This window comes from Lycium barbarum, chromosome 2 (genome assembly GCF_019175385.1).
Source record: "Lycium barbarum isolate Lr01 chromosome 2, ASM1917538v2, whole genome shotgun sequence".
NCBI classification, from domain to species: domain Eukaryota; kingdom Viridiplantae; phylum Streptophyta; class Magnoliopsida; order Solanales; family Solanaceae; genus Lycium; species Lycium barbarum.
Window position 1 is genome coordinate 93,639,297 of NC_083338.1, and position 16,674 is coordinate 93,655,970.

Sequence of the window (16,674 nt, forward strand, 5' to 3'; positions counted from 1 at the left end):
ACAGTGTAAACTCACGTGGGCCAGGATTATTCAACTTTGAAGATTTAGCTCGTTTTCATGGAGCTTTCGCAGCTTCAAGACTATGCTCTATTTTGAAGAGCTTTGTAACTTGAGAATTTATCTCAAATTTGAATAGCTTTGCAACTTGAAGATTTGGCTCAAATTTGAAGAGCTTTGCAACTTCAAGATTCGGCTGAAATTTGGAGAGCTTTGCAACTTGAAGATTTGCCTTGTATTCGGAGATCTTCGCCACTTGAAGACTCGGCTTGTATTTGAAGATCTTTGCAACTTGAAGATTCGGCTGAAATTTGAAGAGCTTTGCAACTTGAATATTCGGCTAGTATTTGATGATCTTCGCAACTTGAAGACTCGACTCGTATTTGAAGAGCTCCAAAACTTGAAGCTTTGGCTCATATTTGAACAACTCAGTGACTTGAACATTTAGCTAGAATTTGAAGAGCTTTGAAACTTGAAGACTTGGCTTGAATTTGAGGAGCGCCACAACTTGTAGATTTAGCTCGAATTTGAAGAGCTTCTTGATATAAAGGTTTAGCTTGAATTTAAAGAGATTCACGACTGTAGATTTAGCTCGAATTTGATGAGCTTTACAACTTGAGGATTTAGCCTGAATTTGAAGGCTTGTGACATACATTTTAGACTCTTGTGTCAAGGAGCATTTCAACTTGCAGTTTATGCTCATGCATCGAGGAGCATTTCAACTTGCAGTTTAGGATCTTGCATCGAGGAGCGCTGTAACATACATGGACTCTTCAATTTCATCTTCGGATTGAGACTTTCCCCCACTATGGAGTTCTTCTACATCTTCATCTTCGTGAGGCTCACAGATAGGAAACCATTGATATCCGTTTGTATCAATGCTTAATTCCATATTATGTGCATGGGTTGCCAACTCTTCAAATGTCTTAGGCTTTATTGCTTGCAATATGTAATGAAGACCCCAATGCATACCTTGGATGCAAATATTGATCCCAGAAGTTTCACTAAGGAAATCTTTACCGTTAACGCTCAAGCTCCTCCACCGATTGATAAAGTCAACAACTTTCTCACCATTTATTTGGCGGGAATTTGTAAACTCTATCATGCTCAAAACACGCCTTGTGCTGTAGAAGTGATTGAGAAATTCTTGCTCTAGTAGCTCCCACCTATCAATGGAACTAGGCTCGAAGTCTATGTACCAATCGAAGGCATTCCCTTTGAGGGATCGAACGAATTGTTTGACAAGGTAATCACCATATGTTCCAGCATTGTTGCAAGTTTCAACAAAGTGTGCTACGTGTTGTTTCGAATTTCCCTTGCCGTCAAATTGCTGAACTTAACAGGTTGATAGCCAGCAGACATCTTTAGGTTATTAATCCTTTGCGTATAAGGCTTTAAATATGTAAGAGAATATTTGGATGCAGACTCAGATTTATGCTTGACAGCCTCCATGATGAAGTCCTTCAATTGGCCAACGGGAATCAGACCTTCGGCTGAAGCTTGGACCTTCTTGATCATTATTTCTTGTTTGGTGGAGGACTTTCCTTCCTCTTGTCTTTCATGAAGCTTCACAGGTGCTTGGTAGAGTTTCCTTCGGCCATGCTCTCCAGTTTAATTGTTAACTTGGTGATTCTAGCATCTTGATCTTTAACGTTCTTTGATAGGCCTTCAACTACTTTCGTCAAATTTTCAAGTTGTTCTTCTATGGTTGAAGCATTAGTCATCATCGCATACACCACCATCGTAGGTGATGGAGAAAAACATGGATTTTCGCGAATATAGGATATGAACATGTTATGCGGAGTAGATCCAGTGCTTAAGACATCATCATTAGCTTGGGTGAAGGATTTCTTGGATTTAGATAAACTAAGTTGCGCAAGAACCCTCTCGACCATTTTGGCATCATCCTCCCCTTCTTCTGTGGCGTATGCGGGAAATCTCCTGACTTTTGAAGACGAACCAAAGACGACAGCAGATTCAGACTGTGTTTGCGGAGCTCGTTGTCCTAGCAATTTGGCTTGGTTCCTTGTGATGGGTCTGACGCTCCCCTCAGTAACATCTAGGATGTTTTCCACAACAACGGAGAATTTGGATCCGATAGTTTTTGTAGATGCGGATGCGGATTTCAAGTTGACATTCTTAGAATCCATCTTAGTGTTTTTGAAGTTCTATGAGAGAAGAGATGAGAGGTAAATATTGTTCCACTGGGCATGCAAAATTTGTAATGACTAATCTTTCGTTCCTGAAAATAACAATCAAGACAAGAAAAATAGCGACAAAGAATAATATTTGATTTCAAAAATTTATGCGGGGGTTACAATCTTTATGAAAGCTTAAATAAAATAAAAAAGATGTAATCCTCTGATTCTTCTCCTCACGAGGCCGTCAATCAAGGGCTTTGCTTGTTCTTGAATGGACAGATTACTTGTTGTCGAGATTTCACTACGAATGCGGAGCCGGGCTTTAATCACAAACGTAGAGGTATGGAAACTTGCGGCTCACCACTTGGAGCGAAGACTTCTTAGTATGCGGAAGACTTGCGGATGAGAGCTTCTCTATTTATTTTTCTTCATCCCTTTTGGCTTCATGAAAACCCCTATTTATAGTTATAGAGGAGAGCTAGGGTATGTATATGATTGGTTGAACCATGTCATTTGAACATTTGGCGACATTTGAGTGGTTCTTCTATTGACTTGACATGCCGTTTCACTTATGCACGTGGCACGATTTTATTGGTCCTTGACTTGACTTGGCGTTATATCCCGTATTTTGGACTAGAAAAATTTAATCGTCCAACATGAGAAAATTTACCAGAGCCCGGAGAATTCGATCATATTCAAGGATGAAAATCGAGAGCTGGTGTACAAAGAGTTTGAGGTCCCGAAATAATTTAGGACTTAACAAGTGTGACCACGGTGATTGAGAATAATATTTTGTGTGCACCAAAAGGGGCTATGGACTAGTGCTACATCACATAATCATGGCAATGAGTATATAAAGTGTATTAAAAATAATCATTATTTAAGTAAATTGAGATCAAGAAATTAATTACGCGTGTAAGTGATTAAATGTTTGTTTGTATTGGAGGTAAAGGAAATAAATGATAGGTGGTAAATGATATCACCACTCTTCCGTGTGGCAGCACCTAGAGCTAACACTCCTCACTTTTACATGTTTTATAAAGGTGACACCTACAGGACAAATGGCATGCCATGAGAAATTTCATTCACTAGTATAAATATATACTTACATAATACATAGTCACGTTCCAGCCAAATTTCTCATGGAACTTGGATATCTACTTGATTATGTGGAATCCCTATTTTGACAAGGAGCAGCAACGTTAATTCTTGGCAGCAACATACTTGCCAACTTTGAGGAAGCAAATTATAGTTTTTTTTTTTATCAAGAACAGCATACGGGTTTGTTCTCTATTTTGAGCTCGTTGTTCCGTCTTATTGTGTTGTTGAATCCGGGCTTTCTTCGAAGTGAGATAAGGTGGAAGAAGATTATTTCTTGGCATATGAGGTAATAATTCTCCTATTCTTGATATATTTAAATTCATCTAGGTCATAGCTAAATTGTGGGGACTGATGAAATAAACGCGAACTTGCGAATAGAATTGTCATTTGATAGAATTGGAGTTGTGGGCTATTTTTTTGTTGTTGTAATTATATGATATAAGGTTGAGATTTATGGTAAATGATGCCCTTATCATATTGAGAATATTTTTAAGGTTAAGAAAGAAACATAAGAAAAGGTGCTATGAAGTATACAGATTGTAATTCGAGCTTGTCGCTCGTTATAGAGTATTATGAAATTGTTACGGACATGCATGTTGTGTTTTTGAGATTTAATTGTTGTTGGGCTGTTGTGGTGATATAATGAATTAGGAGATACTAATGATATAGGGGAGATGCTGCCCGTTTCGTTTTAGAATTAAGTTATCGATTAATACATATGATATACGAAAGCCTTCTTAAGTCACGTGCATATTCTTACGATTATAGGTTTGGCATATTAATTGTCGAAATTCGTGGGGACTGAGTTCTTGAATGAAGTGAGGTATGTAAAGTTAACCCTTCTTTCTTTTGGCATGATCTTTATGAAACAAACAGACGACGTATATGTATGATTTCAAAGAAGCTCCTATTCTTAGAGCCACTAGGATGGCTAATGTTCTTGACTCCCAGAAGCTATTTCATTATGTCTTGATACGTGTATATGATTCCAAAAGCTCTATTTTGATATAATCCATAGTGATATTCGAAAGGTACTTGATATGACTATTGCCTTGATTTTCAAATGATAGCTCGTTTTGATTATTCTATCGAGTCTCAGATGTGTTTTAACTTGCATATGGTTTCTCACTACTCTGCTCGTGCATGCCTCAATATATCTTTCACTGAGTCCCGGGCCAGGACACGTTTTCGTGCACAGTTTCACTGCATTGTCACCGAGTCCCTCACTAGAGGGCCGGGACACGTTATATATATATATATATATATATATATATATATATATATTTATGATGAAATGATGATGTGATGATATGGTGATGTGATTATGGCGCCAAGGATGACTTTATTCACCGAGTCCCTCACTAGAGGGCCGGGACACGTTATATATATATATGATGATGATATGATTGTATCACCGAGTCCCATAATGGGCCGGGTATGAAATATGATATTGACATGCATTATTTATGTTTCAAAAGGCAAGTGTTTTGGGTATTCTGGATGTTATCCTTGTCTCCTGTACTCCCTATTTCAGTTATGATCCGTTTACTGTATTTCATGCTTTATATAGTCAGTACATATTCCGTACTGACCCCGTTTTTTCGGGGGGCTGTGTTTCATGCCCGCAGGTAGAGACAGTCGGTTTGGTGACCCTTCAGCATAGGACTTCTACTCAGCTGTTTTGGAGAGCTCCGTTGTTCCGGAGTCTAGACTTTTTATTCAGATCTTATGATGTATATGTATATGTTTATCCAGGGGTACGGCGGGGCCCTGTCCCGTCATATTTCGCTATCGATACTCTTAGAGGTCTGTAGACATATGTGTGGGTTGTGTATAAGTTCTGTTCAGCTGTGTCTATATGATGTGCTGTGATATGATGTCCGTCTGCAGTGGCAGCCTTTTCGGCTTACATAGGACATGATATTGATGAGTAGTGGCAGCCTTGTCGGCTTGCGCATCGTCTTATGATTTGATCAGTTGGACTCCTCAGGGGACAGTTTATCTGAATATACATATATGACGACGTTATGAACCGTTGGAGTTCTTTTTCAAGTTTCCATACTACTCATAGATTCATTTTGGTTATATGTAACAGGTTCGTATACGGGTGCCCAGTTCGGGCACTAGTCACGGCCTACGGGGTTGGGTCGTGACAAAAGTGGTATCAGAACAGTTCATCCTCGGAGTGTCTACAGACCGTGTCTAGTAGAATCTTGTTTATCGATGTGTTGTGCACCACATCTATAAACAGGAAGCTACAGGACATTTAGGATGTTACCTTTCTTTCATATCTAAGATCGTGCGATAGAGCCCAGCCATAGGAAATGAAATTCCTTATACTAACCTTTGATTGCAGCTGAAAAACGACATCGACAGAAGAAAGCGACTGATTATATTGGAAGTTACAAAGTACACAGGTAAGTAACGGTGCGAAAGAGGCATGTCGGATAAGGTAAGAATATTGAGATATGATTGAAATGTAAAGTTGAAGGATGAAAGAGAAGGTAGATGGAAAGGTATAACAGGAAAGATCGTTAAAGGATCAGGTACGTATCGAGGTGCGATATGTGAGGTAAGTTCCGACACCTTTATACTTTTTACTGGAAATTGGGAGCCCTGTGTGGCTATGATACGATATGATATATGCGTATATATGTTGGCCTTGTAAGGCATTGTTGGTATTTCCTGCGTGCAGGTTTTGGTATAGTAAGAAGTACAGAGGAAACTCTGCCCAAATTTTCCCAGAAATAGAAAAAGGAGAATGAGATATAAGTTCATACTATGTCTTGAAAGTCGATACCAATAGGGCAAAATTTATTATGTTGGATTAAAGCTTTAAGAGATACCCTTCATGTCATCCGTAAGAGGCACCATTGTTATTTGAAATTTTTTATTTCGAAGAAGCGTATATGAGCAGCAAATTCGCAGTTCATTTGGACGGACCAGAATATCTTCCAACCACATTTTGCCTTAGAAAAAGCTCATGTTGAAGGGCAAAAACGTCTAGCAATTAAGTTTCACTCTATTGGAAGAGTACAAAGCATACAACAATTAGTTTGTGAACTAAATAGTTCGTTCATAACCCAAAAACAATTCTGAGGGTAAACTATGTGAGTTAAGCGATGCAAGTCTTGTGGTGCTTGTCGAATTCTAGTTCTCCTTGTGCGGTTTCGGAGGACGCTTCATGGTGACGTAACCTTGGAGTGGGAGTGTTCTCGTGTTCTTTGAGTTTATTAGTTTTAATCAACTAATTGGAGATGGAATTCGTGGATGGAAAACTCAAACTTGTGAGCTGTCATGGATCATGTGTTCCACGTGTTATTGATGAGATGCTAGGATAATTTGGAAGTGCTTGCGACACTAAGATATGGTTTAGAAAAGGTGGCAGATCTTAACAGAATGTTATATTGAGGTATCGATTGAACTGATAAGCAGGGATAAATTACGACGAGTTTACAGTTAAAAGGAGTAATAGTATGATTGAGATAAAAGTACGGAGGAGGAAGAATTATGGAAAATTATGAGGGTATTGATAAGACAGTTTATGAGATATTAAGGATAAGATTGATCAGAAAGGGTGAAGGGTTAAGTATGCCTAGTCCACGGAGTGTAATTAAAACATAGTAAGAATCGTGAATAAGGTTAAGAAGTGTTACGTTATAGGATGGATTACGAGCAGGATGTAATATGAATACCATAAGGATTGCTATAGAAATGAGTAAAGCCTAGCAAAGAAATAACTAAAGAAAATGATGTGATTAGTGTGAAACGGAAAAGCAAATGTAGAACGAATAAGAAAGACTTACAAAAGATCTATAGGGAAAGTTCAGAATAGAAGTCAAGTGGTAACGAAGGTGCAAGCGAGCACAGGAAGAGAAGGAGTTAATAGAAGGAAGAAGATAAGAAGAAAGCGAGTGGGAATAAAGTGTAGCGATATGTTATGACGTGTATAGCTAAGAAAACGAGTAAAATAAGCAACAGAATTGGAAAGATCAAACTAAAGGAAGATGAGCAACAAGGCAGAATGAGTGCCAGAAATGACTGGTATGATAAGAATAAATAGGGATGAACAGAATATGTTTTGAAAATGAGAAAGGGGTTATGTGAAAGCAGTGTTTCCCGAAGGATACAGGGGTAGCATGAGATCCCTCGTGCACAAAATAAAAGATGGACATAGACTGGAGAAATGAAAGGAATACTAAAGGAAGCACCCAAGACAGACGTAATTAATTGGGTATGAGTATGGGATAAAAGGGAAATATATAGCTACGAACTTAAGGTGTAGTACGACGAGAAGGTGATAAGACAAGACCACTATTAAGACGAATTTGATATGATTTTGAGTAAGCCAGAAGTTAGTGTTGGGTATACAATAAGGGTGAAAAAGCATGAGGCGTAAAGGAATACTGCGTGTATGTGACTTCACCTCGGAAATAGTGAAATCCTTAAAGGACAAGGATTATGGAATTGCGAAACAACTGATGCATTGTGAATTTATTAAAAGAAACAGATGATGTCCGTTGGGGTAAACATAGTGTTATAGGAAAGGTTGGGACACTTATCATCAGAATATAAGTGCTACCTAATTGAGAATTTGAAACGACTATAAGCACTAGCTAATTACTGATCGGAATAAATGGAATGTGGCGTTGGATAAATTGCTACATTAATTATATTACTCGAATACCAACCATCAGATAAGATTTTATACTATATATCGAGAGTTCTCATCGCTTCGTGATTTGGTTAAGGTTTGGTACGTGGGGAAACAAAGTTATAGATGATAAAGAAAAGACATGGATATGGTATAAGTATAACCCCAAAGGGGGGAAGCGGGTGAAAGCAAAGTAAGCATAAATGGAAACAATTGACACTGAAATATATTTGATATAGATGCTTAAATTTCAATTGAGATCCCTTGCTGAAACAAATTAGTAAGGTCTGAAAGCTAGCAATAAATGGATAGAAGCCAGGATGGTGTTTGAGACAGTGCTGAGAATCATTGTAAAGGTCTTGAATGATATGACATTAGAAAATGGATGCTTATAAAAATAAAGAATACGACAAGAAAATGGTAACGAGCAGCTTAAGAGATATTATAAAGGATAGCAAGGCCTGGATTAGAGGTTAAGATGTTGGTAACGGAGTTATTGACTAATGATATTGTGACACATAAGTATCAAAGGAGAAAGGATAGGAAAACTTTCCTATAGAAGGATATGAGAAAACCAAATGGTGAATAGAGGAAATGGAAGGAGTATGACAAGAAAGGCTACGAACGAGTGTTAGTATGGGAATGTAAAACATAATGAACCAGGAGAAGGAAGGACTACAACTAAGATTGAACATACTTTGTACAAATTGTACAAGAATAGTTATGCAACCTACGAATATTTGTATGCTAAGGATGAGACCAAGTGAGTACTTGATAAGAAGAGTAAGGATTCAGTAATAACAATGTGGTTACGATATTTTGGATACATTAGGGAAAGGTGTAAGATGGTTTGAACCAAAGTATCAAGCTGAAATTAATACTGAGGGCAAAAGCCATAGTTGAGCCTTGATATTAATTGAAAGATATAAGAGGAGAATGTAAGGTCTGCATAAAAACTAGTGAGACGACGCTAAGGTACTTTTCGGGCTGATTTGAACACTTACGCATATTTTGACGCGTGATAAGAGAACTAAGAGTAAAATCTGGGTAAAGAGCCAATAGAAGAGTTTGAAGTAAAGATAAAAAAACGACATGAGACAATATTCCTAGAATGTTACAAGTTGGATTAAAGGAAATTACGAAATGATTTAACCGAGACAATCAGAACAAGAGAGTTACTAGATGACAGTGAAGTTATAATATGAGGGAACCCTAGCGCTATTTGATTGCCAACCCTAAAGATCGAGATCAAGAACTAAAAGCAAGTGATAGTTAAAAACCTTTAAACGAAAGTCAGAAAGTGACACATGATGCTGAGGATTCCAGAATACGGACTGTAACAGCGGAGTAAAGCAAGGATATTGGAGTACAAAAATGTTACCCCCTGGGAAATTTCGTTCTACTCGTAGAACCTACAAAGGGTCTACAAGTTACCAGAGGCATGCAATACTCCAGGGATATTAAAGTCTAATGAACCGACGAGGGACGTTTGCGCGTTATAAAAAAGAAAAAAAAATATTATTAAGAGATAAGATGAAGGGAACGATATCTTAAGGGAGCAACTATAGGAGAAAAAGGAGTCTAGTTATGACTACGTGCACCATGAGTACAAGTCCGAATCAATCAGTGACAGTACAACTGAACCCTATGCAGACAAGAGAGACAGTAACATTTCAGTAGAAGAACCCGCAACACTATTGACAACCGACTGCGAAATAAAGAAGAGAGTAAAGACAATGACATGGAATTATTACCTCGAGAAGCAACAAAAAGAGGAAATATTACAGGAATGACTATATAGAGATCTGGGATGCGTTATAGTAAATTATATCGAATCGACAAACGGAAGAGGTATGTGAAGGGCATAATTAAATAAGAGAACACTTGAGAAAGTATTGGGAGTTCAGGACCAGTTTAACATTCGAGGACGAATGTTCTAAAGGGGGGGAAGGATGTTATATCCCGTATTTTGGACTAGAAAAATTTAATCGTCCAACATGAGCAAATTTACCCGAGCCCGGAGAATTCGATCATATTCAAGGATGCAAATCGAGAGCTCGGTGTACAAAGAGTTTGAGGTCCCGAAATAATTTAGGACTTAACAAGTGTGACCACGGTGATTGAGAATAATATTTTGTGTGCACCAAAAGGGGCTATAGACTAGTGCTACGTCACATAATCATGGCAATGAGTATATAAAGTGTATTAAAAATAATCATTATTTAAGTGAATTGAGACCAAGAAATTAATTACTCGTGTAAGTGATTAAATGTTGGTTTGTAATGGAGGTAAAGGACATAAATGATAGGTGGTAAATGATATCACCACTCTTCCGTGTGGCAGCACCTAGAGCTAACACTCCTCACTTTTACATGTTTTATAAAGGTGACACCTACAGGACAAATGGCATGCCATGAGAAATTTCATTCACTTGTATAAATATATACTTACACAATACATAGTCACGTTCCAGCCAAATTTCTCATGGAACTTGGATATCTACTTGATTATGTGGAATCCCTATTTTCACAAGGAGCAGCAACGTTAATTCTTGGCAGCAACATACTTGCCAACTTTGAGGAAGCAAATTATAGTTTTTTTGTTTTATCAAGAACAACATACGGGTTTGTTCGCTATTTTGAGCTCGTTGTTCCGTCTTATCGTGTTGTTGAATACGGGCTTTCTTCGAAGTGAGATAAGGTGGAAGAATATTATTTCTTGGCATATGAGGTAAGAATTCTCCTATTCTTGATATATTTAAATTCATCTAGGTCATAGCTAAATTGTGGGGATTGATGAAATAAACGCGAACTTGCGAATAGAATTGTCATTTGATAGAATTGGAGTTGTGGGCTATTTTTTTGTTGTTGTAATTATATGATATAAGGTTGAGATTTATGGTAAATGATGCCCTTATCATATTGAGAATATTTTTAAGGTTAAGAGGGAAACATAAGAAAGGTGCTATGAAGTATACGGATTGTAATTCGAGCTTGTCGCTCGTTATAAAGTATTATGAAATTGTTACGGACATGCATGTTGTATTTTTGAGATTTAATTGTTGTTGGGCTATTGTGGTGATATAACGAATTCGGAGATACTAATGATATAGGGGAGATGCTGCCCGTTTCGTTTTAGAATTAAGTTATCAATTAATACATATGATATACGAAAGCCTTCTTAAGTCACGTGCATATTCTTACGATTATAGGTTTGGCATATTAATTGTCGAAATTCGTGGGGACTGAGTTCTTGAATGACGTAAGATATATAATGTTAACCCTTCTTTCTTTTGGCATGATCTTTATGAAACAAACAGACGACGTATATGTATGATTTCAAAGAAGCTCCTATTCTTAGAGCCACTAGGATGGCTAATGTTCTTGACTCCCAGAAGCTATTTCATTATGTCTTGATACGTGTATATGATTCCAAAAGCTCTATTTTGATATAATCCATAGTGATATTCGAAAGGTACTTGATATGACTATTGCCTTGATTTTCAAATGATAGCTCGTTTTGATTATTCTATCGAGTCTCAGATGTGTTTTAACTTGCATATGGTTTCTCACTACTCTGCTCGTGCATGCCTCAATATATCTCACTGAGTCCCGGGCCAGGACACGTTTTCGTGCACAGTTTCACTGCATTGTCACCAAGTCCCTCACTAGAGGGCCGGGACACGTTATATATATATATATATATTTATGATGAAATAATGATGTGATGATATGGTGATGTGATTATGGCTCCAAGGATGACTTTATTCACCGAGTCCCTCACTAGAGGGCCGGGACACGTTATATATATATATGATGATGATATGATTGTATCACCGAGTCCCATAATGGGTCGGGTATGATATATGATATTGACATGCATGATTTATGTTTCAAAAGGCAAGTGTTTTGGGTATTCTGGATGTTATCCTTGCCTCTTGTACTCCCTATTTCAGTTATGATCCTTTTACTGTATTTCATGCTTTATATACTCAGTACATATTCCGTACTGACCCCCTTTCTTCGGGGGGCTGTGTTTCATGCCCGTAGGTACAGACAGTCGGTTTGGTGACCCTTCAGCATAGGACTTCTACTCAGCTGTTTTGGAGAGCTCCGTTGATCCGGAGTCTAGACTTTTGATTCAGATCTTATGATGTATATGTATATGTTTATCCAGGGGTACGGCGGAGCCCTGTCCCGTCATATTTCGCTATCGATACTCTTAGAGGTCTGTAGACATATGTGTGGGTTGTGTATAAGTTCTGTTCTGTTGTGTCTATATGATGTGCTATGATATGATGTCCGTCTGCAGTGGCAGCCTTGTCGGCTTACATATGACATGATATTGATGAGTAGTGGCAGCCTTGTCAGCTTACGCATCGTCTTATGATTTGAACAGTTGTGACTCCTCAGGAGACAGTTTATCTGAATATACATATATGACGACATTATGAACTGTTGGAGTTCTTTTTCAAGTTTCCATACTACTCATAGATTCAGTTTGGTTATATGTAACAGGTTCGTATACGGGTGCCCAGTTCGGGCACTAGTCACGACCTACGGGGTTGGGTCGTGACACTTGGCACGCCATGTCATTCGACACATGGCGTGGACCTTGGGCTAATAGAGTGGACTCATTATTTGAAGACCAACTCAATGGACTAAGCCCAATAAAATTGGACTTTACTTTAAATCCATGTCTTGGACTTAAATAATTTAACCCTTATTCCGACTTGATATTTCTTGAACATGAAAATTTATCCAAATTAAATATGGATCAATTCCACAAAATTCATATGCCTACAAGGATGTCTTACGATTCCCTTCCTGTGTAAGTTGGCCTAGCCTAATCCCTCAGTAATCTATTTTTCCTTGGTTCAACGTCATCAAATTGATCTTCCATGATAGGGTTCTGATTGTCTTCTCTATTAGGACATATTCCTTAATTATTTTCCATGTCAGTTTGATTTATGTCAAGGCTTTGACCGCATTTTGCTGCTAGTTTCTTCAATCGACTCAAAGTTTTGTTTATTTCAGGATCAAGGTCAACTGTATCTTTTGATGAAGAACGGGTCATATACCTCTTTCAATTTTTGCACACAAGTTAACCAGTTAATAATAAATAAATTGTTCTCAAGTGGTAACAAAATAATTTTATCTAAAGTAGATTCTTCCAATAAACTGCTCCGAAAATTTGATGAGTATCTGACGTATATAAATTTTATGCGCGTATTTTGTCAAAATTTTAATATAGAAAGATGTTAGTCCGCAGGGATTGGTTAATCTAATCTTGCAAATGAATTTTATTTAAATTACGATTTGAGAAGATAAGAAGATGAATGGAATGGTACAAATGATTACTTCTACAAACAGAACTTAGAGAAAATATATTTTTCTTTTCACAAATAAGACGAAGAGTGTTGAGACTCTGACTTCACTTGATATTTCAAATATAAGATAGAGTTATTTGTTCTCCAAATTTTCTATTTCTTAAAGATCTTGCAAACGTCTCTTGCGATTAGCATTTATATATTATCACTTAAGCTGATCAATTAATTGTACTCTTGCGATTATACAAATTAACTTTCAAAATAAGCAATATTAAATACCTGAAATATATTCTAGCACTGAAACATGCTCTTTTTAGCGAGCCACTTTTGATTAACTCTCTTGTTATAACTAATTAATATTAGAATTGCTCTTGCGATTACAAATCTTTTCTTTTGTAATCAAAGTTACACATGCAGCAGGTAGATGAGATTGCGACAATCACTTATTTGTACTACGATTAACCATATTACTTCTTTCGCTCTTTCGATTACAAATAGTAAAATTTAAGACATAATATAAAATAGACAAATGTCGCAAACTAAAGTAGCATCAACTGCTGAAGCCGACTACATATAAAACTTTCAGACCAAATATATGAAATTGAAGAACAATTACTACATTATAATGAAGTATCAAGTTTGAGTCATTTCTCAACACGAGAACATTTACTCCATAGTAGAACAGTTACAACTACAAGAATTAGTACTTTCCACCAAATAAGAAAATAGAAAAATATATCCAAGATGAATAATTTTCACTATTTAATTATAAATCGGGAGTAAAAACTAATTTCAGAACTGTTATTTTGAAATACCAAGAGCTACACTTAATTTATTTGCTTAGAAACTTTAAACAAAGATCCAAAGAAAATGAAAGAAGATAAATGAACCAAAGAAGAAGTTGTAAACATATTTCTCATTGTCCAGTCAAGTGATGGAGTTAACGATGGGTTGATAGACCCTAGAGACTAAAGGTTTCAGGCTAAGCAGGACTAAGGCAGAGTATCTGTCACGCCCCGAACCATGGCCTGGGCGTAACACGGCACTCGGTGCCTGACAGCATGTGACCGAGCGAACCACATGGCTTGTTGAACCATCATGAGGCATACATGAGCGAAAATATAACATGAAGTGCATGATGAGATTTTATAAAATATAGTAAGTCATAATATTAAACATAAATACTTGATTAAATCATGAATGCGGACAATATCATAAGTGAGCCAAACCGGCTAACCAACTTTGGAAGTCTAACATGACACTTGTCTTGTCTGTGAAACCTCTAACATGAGTCTGAAAAACACGTAACATACTTGCTGGGACAAGGCCCCCAGCATACCTTTAGATGCAAAACTGGATAAAGAAAGATAATTCCTAAACCCCGAATGAGATGGGGCTCACCAATAAGCTGGTACATGGAGATCCTAATGAGCAGAGGCATCGTCCTGTAAATTCGTACCTGCTTCGTGAAATGCAGGCCCCCGGGAAATAAAAGGGGACGTCAGCACATTGAAAGTACTGATATGTAAAGCAACTGAAAGAAATAACATGAGACATGGAATAACATGATAAGAACTGAAACTGAAAACCTGGACATGAACATGAGCATAGGCATGGGTATATATATATATATATATAACATAAGTAAAACATGATAAGTAGGGAGAGCATTTCATAAACCGACAACATGATATCACCACGTGGATACGTGGAGTCTGGTACCTCGCCGGACGAGCAGAGCCCCTATACCTTGCCAGGGTATAAGGTGGTAACGTGCCTGATGGATCCATTCAGTGTGAAATTAAGGAATCGTCCTAACTGGGCGGAGCGATCCTTGTCCTACGATGGCTACGTAGTTTTAGGCTATCTGAGCCTTCTCGGTAATTCGTGCAACTCCCAAAAACATGAACATGATATAATTGGCTAAAAAGCCCATGATTTTCGTGAATTAACTTGTACTTGGCTTGTAATCATAATTTCACGAAATAACTTGTAAACATGGTTTCATGAAATAACTTGTATTTAGCATGTATGTATCTTGTATCATAGCATGAAAATAATTATATAATATAGTTGCATGAAAACTTGTCGACATGTAGGATATTCATGAAATAATCATTCTTAGTTAAAAACATGCATGCAAGAACCCATGGAATACAAGATATGGGTTTTCATGGATTACGGACTGATTCTCAATAATCATATGGAGTTATTAAGAACACAATGATAGAATAATAGCAATTCATACATAATATAATCGTGGACATATAATCATGGACATGGACCTAGGGTTATCATGAGCATGGTATAGAAACCCTAATTTTCATAAGGATTCATACTTTATGGATTAAGAGGCGTGCGGAAGAACAATGATGTTCCCACACGTAGATAGCAACCCTACATACCTAGTAATGTTCCAAACTTGAATCAAGGACTTTAACTGTTACACCTCGGAAAATCCTCCGTTGGTACGCAAGTGAATGAGCTAGTGAGGAGTACGAGTATACGATATGTTCATGAGTAAGAAATGACGTTTAATGACCCTAAGAGAGATTTCAAAGGCATCCGATGTAAGACGAGAAAGTTGGCTAAGATAAGGCAAAGTATTTGATAAGTATAGGAAAGGAAATGAGAGTAATGAGTAAATGAGAACTTAATGATGTCTTGGAGAAGTGTGATAACGTCCCTTATATTGTAATTGAAGTGTTGAACAAGTGTTAAGAAGGTTCCATAAGGATTGGAGATCAAACGAGACGACGAAACGGACTTCGGAACCCCTGCGACTGGCCGTATAATTTATACGGCCAAACATACTAGCCGTATAATTTATACGGTCCGTATGTTTGGGACCTTATAACCAACCCAGCAAGGCCTAACTTTCTGGACCAATTGTACGACCAAACATACGGCCCGTACAATTTATACGGACCGTATGTTGGTCCGTATATTTGGTCGGGACAGTTTTGGCTCAATAAATGAAAGGGGCCAAGTTACATTTCATTTCATTTCTCTTCACACCCCTTCTCTATAAAACATCTCTCTACATATATTCCACAAGATTTCAAGGATATTTGGTGATCAACAACATTAAACAAGTGAATCAAGAGTAAGAAAACCATCAAAAATCATCCAAGGTCAAGAAATCCCTATGGAGATAAACTAGGATTTTGTTCAAAGTGGAGTATTATCAACTAAGGCTCACTCCTACAACATCTAAGGTAAGACTCACGATATTTATATGTTTTTTAAGATATTGGAGAGTTGAAATACATGGATTGTAGAATAATATGGTAAAATGGGTCATGAATGTCGAATAGTGTCCTTTTGAGAAATAGTTTGAATTGAATCATGATCGTTGTTGTGTTGTGACATGAATGGGTTATAAATGACGTTAAGGCTATCGTAATGATATTGTGAATGTATTGTTGATGTTTGGAAGTTGAATTACGTTA